The sequence below is a fragment of the Apus apus genome, chromosome 4 (genome assembly GCF_020740795.1).
Source record: "Apus apus isolate bApuApu2 chromosome 4, bApuApu2.pri.cur, whole genome shotgun sequence".
Lineage (NCBI taxonomy): Eukaryota > Metazoa > Chordata > Aves > Apodiformes > Apodidae > Apus > Apus apus.
The window spans coordinates 28315957-28330953 of record NC_067285.1 but is presented as its reverse complement, the minus strand read 5'-3'; the positions used below and the strand labels follow the sequence as shown (position 1 = coordinate 28330953).

Sequence of the window (14997 nt, the reverse complement as noted above, 5' to 3'; positions counted from 1 at the left end):
GCAAGTTCAGAGGTGATACAGAACTGAGAGGAGTGTTTGGTAGGCCAGGTGGTTGCAGAGCTGCCCAGAGAGACCTGGATGGACTGGAGAAGTGAGCAGAGCAGTAGCTCATGAAGCTCAACAAAAGGAAATGCAAAGCCCTGTACCTGGGGAGGAATAACCCCATGTACTGGTACAGACTGGGGACTGACTGCCTGGGAAGCAGCTTTGCAGGAAAGAACCTGGGAGTCATACTGTACAAGTTGAACATAAGATAGTGAAGATGCCCTTGTGGCAAAGGTGGGCTGTGTTAGGGAGAGTGTTGCAGGCAGATTGAGGTAGGTGATGATGCCATTCAGCTTGGAACTGGTGAGACATATCTGGAAGGCCCTGGCAAGTTCTGAGCTCCCAAGAAGAAACTGGGAGGTACCTCTGTGAAGGGAGGTGCTGACAGCCTCTCTGGAAGCAAGTGATAGGGCCTGTTCTGTTCTGTGTGTCTGGAAAAGGGGGGTGGACGGTGAGGTGGTGAAACTTATAGCTGATACAGGTGTTGTAAACTGGCTGTAGCAGTACTGGATGCCTGGATGAGAACATATCAGATGAGGTACAGTAAATTCAATGTAATTTAATTCAGACAGCAGAAAAACAGTAATAGTTTCTAAATTAGGTATTAACATGTTGGGAGATCTTGCATAGTTTTCAAACAGCTTTTTGCTGTGAAGCTCCAACTTTAGATATCACCTATCTGCTTATGGTGTTTAGAACCTTTTTTTTTTTTTTTTTTTCTTCTTTCTTCCCTTTGTCTGTGGGTTTCCGCTGACAATTTTTAACTTATGTAATTGTGGCCAGGTGGAAGGTTGGATTTGTTTGCTAATCTAGCTGAAAACTAACCCTATAAAAACCTGTGGGTTTTCAGCAGCTCCAGCTCACTGAGAGATCATAGGAGGAGTAAGGGCAGACAAGGAACAGTACTTGCCTTCTTTACAATCAGCACAGTCTTAAATAAATTCAAGCCAATTTTGAAGCAGTGTTCTCTAGAGTAATCATAATTTTTTAAAAAATGCGATTATGCAGCTGTACATATTCATTATATATGGACATGCATGTTACATAGTTCTGGTAACACAATTTCAACAATCCCATTAAAACTAGAATGTAATTCTGTTTCAGTTTGGGTGTTTGTTTTTTTTCTTCCCTCAGCAATACAAATAGGATGCAGTAATAAGTAGACTTGGGCTTCTTCAGTCAGGCAAAGAAAAACAGCAGAGAGGAAAATGTGTTGATAATCTATCAAACCTTAAATGAAATTAAGAAACTGATAGAGAATGATTTTCCACTGTTTTTTTTAGTCCATGGTCTAAGGGAATGGCAGGTAACAAACACAGTAAACTGTGGTCTTTTTTTCCCTCCTCACAGTGAATAGTTGAAGAGTCACTGCCAGAATATGTTTGGGATAAAAGTGTTGTGCAGGTTCTGGATCACACAGATTTCTTGAATGATGCATCCGTTGATGGCAACAGCACAGTGACTTGTGTACAGTTTTAGGTCAGGCACTGCACAGGCTTTTGAATGGAGCAAGGGAGGACTCTCTTCCCTCTTTCCTGACTGGTCTGATAGCAGGTGGTGTCACAGGGTGCTGGCTAGACATCTGCTACAGAGCCGTAGGCTAATTTGTACTCCGTTTATCACATGCACACGGGCATGACAGCTCCTCTGCTGTTACATTCAGTAGTGTCTGTAACACTATTTTTTTCCTTAATAATATTGCATTGGCATCTGAGATACCTTCACTGACACATTTGTTGTGTTTGGTATTGCCATCAACATGAAGTAACCTGTTTTTAGTGTCTACCTTATCTCCAATATTTTATGTTGGGGTATTTTATTTTGCTTTGTGTGGAAAGACTGATAATATAGTTTCCTAAGAACTGAAGCAGTGCGGCCAGGTAGAGTTCCACTACTGTCTGCAATGAAAATCTGTGAGATGAATAACGAGCAGATGAAGAGGGAGGGCAGTTCTGTGCTACAGATAAGCAAGCCTAGCAGCCGGGTACACTTGAAGGGCCAGTTCTACTCCCTGTTAAAGCCACCCATGTGTGTCTTTGCCTTTTCCTTTACAGCAGCACTGGCACTCCTCCGATGCTATAGGAATTTAAACTGGCTGAAAGGTTTTTAAATAAGTTTCACTTTTTGCCAGTCTAGCTGCAGTTGTGCGGTTAGTATGCAGAATAAGTGTGCCCCTTTCAGACACAGCATAGCTCAGCTGTAGTGTAGTGTGCTTGTGGGGGCATTACCCCTTTTGGAGCACTTTTTTCATTTGTTTGAGTAACAGTGATCCCATGTAGCTTTGTAGATACAGAGTATATCTCCCCTCTCTAAAGCAAAAATGGGTTGCGTAGAAGCTTTACTTTCCTCTTTGTTCTACTTCTTTTACAGTTGTGTTCTTAGTTTCGTAGGTTTGTTAAGTCTTTCTGTCTCATGTAGTATGTAAAGTTTTGGATTTTGATGAATTCCTAATGCCTAAAACTTCAAAGACAAGCTGCATGTATCAGCAGGCTTGAAGATTAGATGTTGGCTAAGATTAAGCAGTGGGTGCTGCAATGATTAATTTTCAAAGGTCTTGAGCTGTGTTAGTGTCCCCAGAGGTGAAGGATGTTCTGATCAGAAACATTCAGTAAAGTTGTTACACCTGGTAAGGGGAAGTCAATATGCACATAACTGTCCAGCCAGTGAGACATCTTTCTTGGCACTAGAGGATGTGGGAGGGAAAGGGAGAGAGAACTGTGGTTAGAGGAATATGTGTGTGAGTGGGGAAATGGATATATTGTAAAGGACAGGGCAAGTGAAATCATACAGTATGTAAGGAGAGAGCTGAGGCAATTTCATTGGGAAAAGATAAATACCAAAACAGAACATAAATCTGTAGGAAACTAGGCCTTCCCGGGTCTGTTGTTCATAGTGCAGTTTGTTTGATCTGTGAAGATGTGAGGTTTGTTTTGTTTTGTTTTTTTTCCTGAATAAGGACGAGGATTTGAGAGGAAAGAATCACTTGGAGTATAAGACTAAGAAATACCGTGTGTGTTTGCACCACTACCAGGGCGGAAGGGATCAATTCAGCTAAGTTTTGTCTTCTGTTTTCTACATGCAACCTAGACTTAGCAGAACAGAGAGAAGGCACAGAAAAGCCTTTATGTAGCCAAGACAGATATAACACTGTATGCTATTCTGAAATCCAGGAGTTTTACAGAGTTGATCAAAAGGAGCTTAAAGTGGCATAGCATCTAGCAAGTGAAGTGTGGATGCTCCCTTCTATAGATGACGTGGAGCTGGCTCTTAGCTATTTATGGGGAAATATATCTGAGAATTAATTACAGTCTTTTAAAATGTATTTTTCAAAGAACTGCAGTTGAAACAGAAGACTAGCTTTTTGACAATTGACATAATGGAATTAAATGCCATCTTAACAGTGCAGTTGGTATGAGAGAATAATCTAAAAATACAGTGTTGAAATGTCTGACAAGGTCATAGGAGTACCAATGCAGCCACATGTTTATATATTAGTATGTATGCAGTCCACACTCCTCCACCTACTGAGCACATTACACTGTAATGGAAAACACATTCTGTATAAATGGCTTAGTGCAAATTTACTTGTTTTTTAAAATGCTGGATTTGCCAAATGCTGCTCTTCTGCACTGAGTTTTCTTTTCATCAGGAAGCATTATCATTCAGAACTTGTGCTTTTGAAAGGTGTGTCAGGAAATATCTTGTCCTCATGTGAATAATTTGCCAACACTGTTGAGTTTTACTTTTTAATTTAGAATGCAAGTTTTTAAAATAACTATCTAAAACAGTAATTTTGATACATCTTTCAGAAGATTGTTTCTCTGCTATCAAAAGCAGTAATGCTTAGCTTCATTTGGCTGGACTTAGGGTTCAGTTAGAGCTCAGTGATACTGCTTGTCCACAGTTATGTTAGGGATCAGTGGCACTTGCTAAAACAGTTGATGTTCACAGTCATGTTTCTCATATGAAATGAAGTGTGTTCAAAAGGATGGTTCATTTAGAATTACTTCTGTCAGGCTCTGTTGCTCATTCACCCAAGAGTAGTACAATTAAAAGAAGTTAGATTATATTTTCCATTTCAGTATTCCTTTTGAACTACCTTATGTAATCTATTTTGTGTCTCTTCTGCAGTTAATCGTTTGACCATGTATGTGTTCTTCTGTGATGTGTGGTCTATAGCTTTCAAATAAGGTTATGATTGTGAAAACATAAAAATTGTTAGAAGTGGGTATCTTTCCTGACGCTACTTTTCATGTTACAAATAATTTCCATTCACAATGTTGAGTTTAGGAGCACTGGGTTTTTTCGGTTGGGTTTGGTTTGGGGTTTTTTGCTGTTGGGTTGTGGGTTTTTTTCCTCCTTCAGTGAATGGTTGTAGTCTTTGCTGGCATGAAACTTGTGCTGGAGTGAAGCATTAAAGGCATTTGTGAATGTCCTCTTAAAAGATCATGGTCATGTTTTCTGTCTGCTCTCTTGGAGGACAGTGTGTTAGCAGAGAGAATCCTCAGTAAAATATGTATACATTATTTATTTTTAGCACAGTAGGTTTGACCCCTATTGAAGTCTTCAGGTTTTTTGTATTTTTAGGGCTGTTTTGATTTTGTTTATCCATTTAACTTGTGGGAAATTTCCCAATAATAGGTCTTGAAACCAAAACATGACCTGTAAGGGGAAAGTTTGCATTAAAAAACAAAAGCAACAAAGTTAGAAGTACAGGGAGGATGCAAAGGGTGGAACTGTTACATACACCTTCTGAGAGAAAACCAACACTAATAACTTCTTGCAAGCCATATAATAGCAGTCAGGTAGTCGTGTTACGGTGTTTTGAGCTTCAGTTTTAATGTGTAAACATACTTGCTCTTCCACTTCTAACCAACAATTTGCATACATTTTATTCCAACTGAGTAAGCATTATTAAATAAATATATTAAAAGAAAAATAACTGATTATTTGTTAGAATATTTTGGGCATTTTCTGTTACCTTGAGGTTAACATAGAAATGTGCTGAATACAACAGAAAACACTCATTTTGAAATTGTAATCTTATTTTGGATTTTGGTTATCTGATACAAATTCTAAATTGGAAATAAATGATCCAGAAATACTGTGGATGAGCAGCAGATTAGAGAGGTTATTTTGGGGAAGGATTTCAAAAATGTAGAATTTTGCATAAGCTGAAATACAAAATGTAATCTGTATGATGTATACAAGCAAAATGACAGTATTTTGCCTTCTATAAAATAATAAGAGATTTTGCAAATATAGGTCAACACTTGCAGTAAATAATTTTGGCTTTTTGTTGTTTAAAGTGCTCATCTTCTGTAAGTAACAAAATATCTAAGCAGAGTTTTTGTTCTGATACATAGGAAAAAAAACCCAACCAAACAAAACAACAACAAAACAACAACCCTGCACTGGTTTTGCACAGAATATAAGAGTAAGGTAACCAGCTGTTAGTGCTTCTGATCCTTGACCTGCAGTAAGTAAGGTTAAGAAATGTTCATAGTGGGATTTTTTGTAAATGTATTAGAACAGAAGGAATTTTTAAAATAATCCTGATTACTCTAGGTTGTTTGGTTTTTGTTTTTTTGTTGTTTTTTTCCAGATCTGAAGTCTTATGGAAGCCCCCATAATAGTGGTATTTGACCTTCCTCACTGGGTTCTGGAATTTTAGCATGAACAGACTACTTCAGTTCAACATATCTCAATATTTATAATTTATTCCTGTTTTGTAGCTAGGAACCAATACAGGAGAAACTGTGAGTGAAGATTCCTCAGCTCTGAATTTCTGTGGTTCAACTCTTAAATAGATTTAAAAATCTAGGCCCAAAACTTGATGAGAAGGTGTCTGGCAGGGTGTTTTTTTACACAGAGTGATTCTACAGATAACAGTGAACCCTGGCCAATGGTCTATTCTTTGGTAGAGTTGCAGAAGAGTTCCCACTCCTACCAGTGTTTTGCAGTTCATATTTAGTTAAGCCAACAGAAGTATAAACCACCTCATATGTAAATCAAACGAGGTCAATGTGAGCTCCTCACCCCCATGCTGATGCCCTCAAGACTTGTACCCTCCCTAGATACCTGAAGGGCTTTTTTTCTGTTCTGGATAGAATTAATAGCTTTGGTGGTAGTGTGTTCAGTGAGTAAAATTACTACTGCTGGGAGAATGTTTTTCAAGTTTTTCTTCTTCTCTTACTTCACTAGAATGATTGATAACTTATTTTTTTCAAGTCTTTGTCTCTTAAGTAGGATAATGGTATCTTAGTAATTTCAGTATGTTCAGAACGGTAACAATCTTGGCTGCTCTGTTTACAGCAAAGTACTAGGTATTCTGAATTGCAACAGCCTTTTTTATGCTACAGAAATACTATCTTTTAGAGAAAATGTATGGAGACAGTCTATGTTGTGTATGATCAGCTCATGTATTATCTTGAGTGGTAACTTTGGGCTCAGTGTTATTTCTTTGCATGTATGTAATTAACCTGAAAACTTAAACGTTGTGGTGCTTTTATATCCTAAATAAGCTCTATGTGTGTAGTTTGAAAATTTAAGTGAATTCGTAACAGTTGTCCCTTTTGTTTGGGTTTATGAAGAGGTTCTGAATTAACTTCTTACTGATGTACATGAATGTTTTGGTTCTGAGGTGCCAGACTTTTTCGATTAAAAAGAGCTATTCTTACTCGTTCCCTGCTTCCGGTTAAGATCGTGCGTTTCTGAGGTTAACGCAGGTCGGGTGAAGTTTGAGTCAGGGTAGAGATGAGCTGAACAGACGAGACCCGCGTGGCCTAAGGAGCAGTTGACCCTCCGCCCGTGGAGCAGGACGCGGGTGGCAGGGACTGTCACCCCGAGCGCGCCCGGCGCAGCCCCGCCGCCTCCCGCAGGGCAGGCACGGCTCGCAAAAAATAAACAGCTTTCTTTCCTATTTCGGGAGGGGACGGAGCAGCTCTCTTCCCTGCTCGGCAGCGCCGAGATGCCATTTTAAGCGGTTAAATGGCTCTGGAAGCGCTGCGGGGCGGGAGGAGGGGCGGGGGGATCGGGTTACGGGCTCCGCATTCCAGCGCCGCCGCTGCGCGACGGGGCCAGCCCGGCCCCGCTGTCCTGTCCCGCCCGGCTCCGCTGTCCTGTCCCGCCCGGCCCCGCTGTCCTGTCCCGCCCGGCCCCGCTGTCCTGTCCCGCCCGGCCCCTCTGTCCCGCTGTCCGGCCCGGCCCCGCTGTCCTGTCCCGCTGTCCGGCCCGGCCCCTCTGTCCCGCTGTCCGGCCCGGCCCCGCTGTCCTGTCCCGCTGTCCGGCCCGGCCCCGCTGTCCTGTCCCGCTGTCCGGCCCGGCCCCGCTGTCCTGTCCCGCTGTCCGGCCCGGCCCCGCTGTCCTGTCCCGCCGGCCCCGCAGCCCCGGGGAGGGCCGGGAGAGGGAGCGCAGCTCTCCGGCCGCCGCGGGCTGCGCCGCCGCTGCCCCGTTTCGGAGCCGCTGTTGCGGTGCGGGCAGTCGGGCTGTCAGAAAGGCACCGTCTGGTCTGGTGTCTTTCACTTCTCGAGGATTTCGGGGTATTGGGTTGGCATGAGAACTGATTAGGAAAGAACTTGGGTTTTAAGTATTTTCAGATATCAGAAGCCCTTGTGGCTCTAATTTTGCTTAGCTGGAGCAGTGTTTATAAGTACTTTCTGGAAACAGATCATTGTGCTTGAAGTGTTTTGAGAGCTAGAAATTTAATTTTCTGATGCATTTATTGCCTTCTCATTTTTTAAGTTGCTACCTATATTTACAGTATGATGTAAATTCTAGGTAAATGTTTACAAGGAAATGTAGGTTTGTGTATTTCGTTTGTTTTCCCATCTCTTCCCATGGATACAAAATAGCAATTTGAAATAATGTGTTTTGCAGTTCATGTAATTTCCCTTTAATGTTTGCACTGCTGCAGTACTCAGTTGTTCCTTGGTAGAACAATGCTTTTGTACTTAGTGCACACTTTTTAAAGCCATCATCATTAGCAAAAAAAAAAAGCTGCAGGAGAATGTAATTAAGACTTTTTTTAATAGAACTGTGTTTGTATGTAAAGTTTCAAGTTGACTTTTTAACAGTGGTCTGTGGAATATTTACTGTAGTTGTTACAGTGCAAAGATACAACAATGTCAGCTTATATCTACTCTTCCTGTAGAGTCATTAACACGTCTGGTACTTCTCTGAGACAGCATAAATATTTTTCAGGTAAAAGAAACAAAGGAGGAAATCTTAGTTTGAAGCTCTAGGTTGTGGATTTTGGTGTGGTGTCTCATCTGCTGCCTCCCCCCTCCCTGCCCTCCCTTTTAATTCACATTGTAAATCATCCTGCCAAGCAGGTGTATGTAACTCTTGATTTTTTTTTTTTTATTTTTTTTTTCCTCTGCCTTCTGTATGGTATCACAAAACTGAGATAAATAATGACTCCAGATTTCGTTCAAGAGCTAAGTACAACTTTGTTCATGGAAAGGCTCAGCAAGGACATGTGATACCATATTTATTGGAGCCTAAATGATGAATACTTTATGTCAAGTGGTGTGAAATGTATGAAGCAAATCAATTGCAAAAATGTCTTCTCTATGAACTGGTTGGATTAATTGTAAAATAATATGAAGCTGTTAGGTCATGGGATTTTTCTTCATGGCATGTAACCTTTCTGTAGCAAAAGAGGTAAAATAATCCTGCTTGTGGTTAGCAATGCAACTCTCTTGTTAAAGGAATTCCTTTTATTTCTCTCCCTCCTCCCACAAATAAAAGCAATCAGCCACTGAAATGGGGATTCCTATGTCAAAATTCTGCAGTTGTTCTAGTTAGAATGAAACACTGAGTATCTTGTTCTGATTAACGTTCTTTCTGAGAATCGCTGCTGCTTCATCCCTGAGCTCCCCCAAACCTTAGGGGTCAAGCTTTCTTTCTGTTTCATTGCAAGGAGACTTTTGTGTCTTTTACCTCTCCCAGTAGAAGTGTCTTTAGGACAGATTGGAGAATTTTTCTTCTCCTCAGCCTGAACATGGGAAATCTAGTCTCTACTGGTTACTCTCCAGTCCACAAGTTTAAAATGTGAACATCAAACTTTTGAGAACATTGAGTTTACCCTAAGGGAAATAAACTTTGACCATAAGAGCAAAATGGGCACTATATTTAATTTTCTTAGTAAGACTATACATAGTAAAAATAAATTACTCTATCACCTCATGTACACTTTAGCCAAATTCTTCTCAGTGTTTTCTCAACTCACTGTGTCCCACGCTGTATTTCAAAATGTGGGTAGTGTTTGTTTAAAAATGTTTATTCCCCCAAAAGCAGTATGCAGTGGGTGCAGATGCTGTTGAAAATATAAAAAGGTAACTGTTATTAAAAAAAAAAACACTTGCCTTTTTCTTTCTGTTTCAGTATGTACATCTATGTGTTTCAGTGCAGTTCAGATAGTTTCATCATTTTCAAACTGAGACTTCAGTGTATATCATGCCTAGAAGTGAGAAAAAGGCTATAAATGTATATATAATTGTCATGGTTTGAAGCAGGATCAGCAATTAAACCGGCAACAATAATTGGCTTCATCTTGGCTTAAACCAGGACAATACTGCATGTTACTTGGGTACTTGGGCCAGTTCAGAAATTTCAAGCAGTCTTAACTGTGTTAAGACCCTGTGTTGAGATGCAGGGTAAACTGATGGATGCAGAGCTCTGGGTAAAATTGTAACACCAGCACCCAACTCACTGCTGCAGTTGACAGAGTGTAGGTGCTGCAGTCATGCCGTAAGCTAGCAGCAAACATATCTGAATTATGTTGCTTCTGCCCACACACGCTTACCTTGCAAAATGTTTGCACAGATCTTCATAAAAACACTTCCCTTAATCTGCTGTGACAAGCAACAAAATTATTTTGGCACTAAAATAACATATTTGAGCTAACAAAAATGCAAATGGAGGATATGCTGTACATTTCTTGTGTTGTTTTAGCTGTACAACTCTTTTTATTTGTTCACCTGTCTGATAGGGCAGTGAGATAAGGGGTAGTTCTGCACCTTTCGCTTCTTTTGTTATATTCCATGTAGCAATTCTGGTGACCAGGTTAAGTCATTTCATTGTCCTGTTCTGTTGGAAATTCAGCCTATCAAAAAAACCCACATCCAATTACATCAGTTATCTGAGGAACCTCATCTTTTGGTTACATGGGGTATTAGCTCTGTTCTGCAACTGGGGGAGAGAATAGTGGGATCACTGTTCTGCTGAATTGAAATGTAAATCATAGCAGGCTGAAACTTGGTGGTCTTCCAGGTCTTGGTTCCCCACAGACAAGAGAGAGACTGATGCAATGGCCTGGCCTGCAGCAGAGGGGCTGCCAAGTGCCAGGTGTGTTTGTTCAGCCTGTAGAAGGGTAAGGAATGATCTGTTTGTTGTCTTCAGCTACCTGATGGGTGTTTCAGTGAAGGTGGAGCTAGAGCCTTCCCAGGAGTGCATGTTGAAAGGATGAGAAATTAGTGGTTACAAGTTACAGCAAGGTAATTCCTTACTTGATTAAAAAAAAAAAAATAAAAAAAAATTAGAATGGTGAGGTATTGGGGGACGTTGCTGAGAGAGGCTGCAGAAGTGCCATTCTTGGACATGTTCAAGATAATGCTGGACAAAGTCCTGAGCAACTTAACCTAACTTTGAATTTAATTTTGTGTTGAGGAGGTTGGACTAAGCAACTTTTAGAGGTCTTTTCCAGCCTTCAAGTTGATGGCTCTGTCTGTCAGCAACTTGGATCTGTGGGGTTGGCAATTTGTGTGAAGTGGTCACCTTGTCTTCCTTCACAGCTCTGACAGTTTATCTCTCATCTGTTTTCTACTAGGTTGCTTGGTTTGTCCTTTTTAATTGCCTTTGTTTTACTCAACTGAGTAAGTGAATGAAGAACAGGAGCAAAAATTGCTTTATGTTGTTCAATACCAACTGTGTTAGTTTATTTGGCAGCATGGGTTAAATTTTATTGTGTATTAGAGAGTTAAAATGAAAACTGGAACTTGACTGTGTAGATTTGCAAGTGTAGCACTGTCTTCCTTTTGTTTCACAGTTGGGGGAAGAACTGGGCCAATAGATGTGGGACTCAGTGATGGTCCTTTTTCAAGATTGCTGGGCTTTTCTATTAGATCTTTCTTTAGAAGGAAGCTTCACAGAAGATTTTTTTTTTTTTTTTCCAACTCACTTCTAAAATTAGTTACTTGTAACTAAAACTTGTTTATTTCAGATGGCCTGAGTTCTAGCTTTCTCAAGGTGTATATTGGGGCATGGAGAACTCTACCCTTTTTTATTTTTGTTATTTTTTCTATTTATCCCCATTTGTGCTAGCTTTCTATTCCCTGATTTAAGTCTGTCTTTATACAGAGAACTGAGGCAGGAGAGCTGCCAAATGGTTTAGTGCTACAGGCTATCTGAAAATCTCAATCTGAATATTTTGTCAGTGGGAGCTATTGGATGGATGCCTAGGACTTTTTTTTTTAATCTGACCACTTAGTTGTCTAAATAGATCTGGGCTTCTATTTTATTTTAAATCTTAACCTTCATATCAGCAAGTAGTCTTGGGCTACAGCAGTTACTACTTCTGTTTTTTTTAAAAGTATGGGTGTTTGTGACCTGGGAAAGAGAACATAATACGATGGATGTTGAATGTTGTTTGTTTCTAAGGGCATACTTGAAACAATGGAAAGACTTTAAAAAATGTTGAAGTTCTGAAGTGTTTCTTCTGTCAGTGTTAGATTTGGCAGTGGTTCACAAGCATAAGAAACAAATTGCCAGGAAAGCGTAACTCTTAGTGTACTTCTTTTGGGTCCCATGATTTCATGCAAATGTTAAAATCCCATTGTAGGACTTAGTAGAGAGGAGTTCCCTTTGAAGTGAACTACAAGTAGTTTTCTTCCTTCCTTTTGTGAGGTAGGCTATGGGTGGGACTGTTGGCCTGTAAGCAATTATTTTAATATAGCTGCAGTTGAAAAACAACAGTAATTTTTTTCAGCATAAGTTTATGCACATCGGGTTTTCAAACTCAAGAAAGGACAAAGATATCATTTCTGTAGTAATATGTGGTAAACTCTGACAGGTTTTAAATCTGTGTCCTGGCTATCTGCAAATCTTGCACAAGTAAATAAATCATCATTTTCTTTTTTCAGTTGGATTTTTCTTGGCTATGTTATAAAACGTTACCACTCAATTCTCCAGAATCCTTTTTCTTTGAAATGTTTAAATCAAATTGTTAAAGAAACCATCTTGGAACTCCGTGGAGGACCAGAAACCTTAAGGCAGATTACTAAGCTAGATAAAATTCCCCCAATACTAAAGGCAAGAATCTTTTTCATGTGTTCTTCGTATGTTTTTTAAATATCAACTGTGTACTGGCATTAAGGTTTCTTAGCCTGTCCTCTGATCAATACTTCTTTCAAAATTTACTGGTTAAAAATGACAGCTTCTGTACTGCACATAAATAATTTATGAAGGTAACCCGAAAGGGCCAGTGTTAGTTTGCAAGTCATGTTTACTTGTAAGATGGTGTATGAGTTACACCTGAAAACAGAATATTCCTTTTTTGTTTACATTGTACGTTGATAGTAATTGTGCAGCTGTTACTTTTTTCTGTAGTCTGTTTTTTCCTCAAAACTTTATTAGAAAATGAAGATAAAAGCATTTAGTATATTACTTGATTTTTATTTAATATTATGTATTTGATGTTTTCCTTTTTTGTTACTGCTTTAAATTAATTTTTATTGCAACATCAACAAGAAATAGAATGGCTCTGTGAACTGGAAAGCTTTCTTAAACATGCCTATAGTTTTCTAAAAACAAAAACAAAAAACCCTCAAGAAAATGTCAGGACAATTCTCATGAATTCAGGCTTTTAAAAACAGTGAATTTCCTTGGAATCCCTTGGAATTTCGGGCTTTCTTGTCTTTTGGGTTTTTTTTTTAATGTGTGTATCATTTAAAGTTAAATTCAATTTAATTATAATTAGTGGCAGAAAATAGAGGTGCTTTTGCAGAGGATTAGCTAGTGGAAGAAGTGATAATTGTTCTTTCTTGATATGTTCTTTGTAACAGCTGTATTTGAAAATTTTCTCATATAAAAAGTGTCTGGTTTGATTACTTTTAGTAGCACATAAACTGAATAGCATCAGAAGAGGCTTTTTTAAGGAGGATAAAATAAAGATAATGAGATAAATGTAATAAAGATAAGACCGCATTATAGGCAACTTCCCGTTATAGTTGTTGTGCAGTGTTTCTTAGTAGTGTGGTAGCAGAAACCATTCTTTCAATAGTTCCTAGGTTCTCCATAAACTATTTTAGTTTCACTGTTGCTGACAGTGGCTTGGAAAGCTCTTTATCTGCTTTTCAGTGGTTGCTGCATATCCTGGTGGTACCATTTATCTGGCATTTCACACCATTATTTGTCCTAAAACATAACATCAGAAGAGTCTAAAATATTAAATATACTTTTCTGTTTGTTTGGTGTTTTATCCTGTCATGGTTTTAAATAAACAGAAGCTTCTTTAGCACGTGAAAATATATCCAACTTTATATATAAACTTCGAGCTAAAGTTGTGAAAAATTCTTACATTCACAACCACGTGGCAGCAAAAGCAGCTGATTAGAGAGTCTTAAGAATTATAAATTAGTAAAATCACTTTTTCAAACTGTAGACTATTTTAAAAAATAATCCAGGTGCTGAAAGACCTGTAGAAAAATTGCTGTGCAATAATGGAAATGTTGTTTGTCATTACTTTATATGCAGCAGACAATTAGCTTTTTTGGATGCTGCTCCATAGAGTCAGTGCACCTGAAGCAGCATGGCAGGGCTGAAGAGCTTCGAGGGGAGTACTTCCCTCACTATATGGCTAGGCTGAATTCTGGGATATTTTAACTTCTGTCTGGAGAGGAGCAATAGCTAAAACAAAACTGATCTCTCTCTAAATTTTTTTCTTGCTTCATTCATTATCGTAAACATTCGCCATCCTCTTCATAGCATTCAAAGTATAAATATTCTCAGTTACTTAAGACCCCTTCTAATATGCATTGCTAATAAACTTTTCTTTTTTATGACCCTTTGGAAATGATGTAATGTGAAATCTTGTGATCCTCTTCCTATTGATATACATTTGAAAGTCTCTTCTAGCAACTGGAGTAGAAAGGTACTGCTTCAATCTGTTTGTGTTTTTCCTGTATTTGGCTTAACATTTTTTATATCTTTAAGAGTCTCTTGATCCTGCGGTTTTAAAAGATGTGTCTGATTTTGATTCTTCATCCTACCCCATCCCTCTGAGGCAGGTAATCGGGTTCTGATGCTGCTTTTCAGTTTGTCAGTTCTAGGATAAAGTTACAAGTAGTGCTATAAGAATTCTGTATCAAAACTGCTTCTATTTTTCACTATCTAAGAGTGTTCCTTTTGAGATAAATTATAAATGTTTTGCTCCTTTTAATAAGGAGGAATTACAAGCCTGTCTCAGCTTATTTAACAAAAGGAGACTCACCACACAATCAGCAAAGAAGACTCTGCTTTCCTTAAACCAGTTTGCTGGACACTGCAAACATTCTACAAATTGCAGCACATTAGGTTCTGTTGACAGAGATGAACCTTACCCATTGGTGAGCATGTAGACTAGGAAAGCCCACGAGCTCTTCATTTGTTAGAAGAATTCTTGTATGCTTGAATCTTTAAGCTTTTTGAGCTGTATCTTGAAGAATTTGTATTGAGGGGATTGCTCTCTCTGCTTCCCAACTTGGCTCAGGAAACACGAAATAACCTGAGGCTGTTTTATGCCTTTGCAAGCCTTGGCAAGAGTTAGCAGTCCTGTTCAAGGACACTAGTAGAAGTTTTTGGGTTGGCAAAAGGCATTTTTTTTATACTTATGCGGGGAAGAGGAAGAACAGTTTCACACAGTTGGGTCATGCTTATCTGTGTCCACTGCCATTACTTTTTCCTCCTTATATT

At 39.2% G+C, this 14997-nt stretch overlaps 1 protein-coding gene across 1 annotated transcript in view; it reads left to right on the top strand.

Moving 5' to 3' along the window:
* The window catches only part of BMPR1A (bone morphogenetic protein receptor type 1A), an 80642-nt gene that overhangs the window by 9225 nt on the left and 56420 nt on the right, over positions 1 to 14997 (top strand). The window lies entirely within an intron of this gene.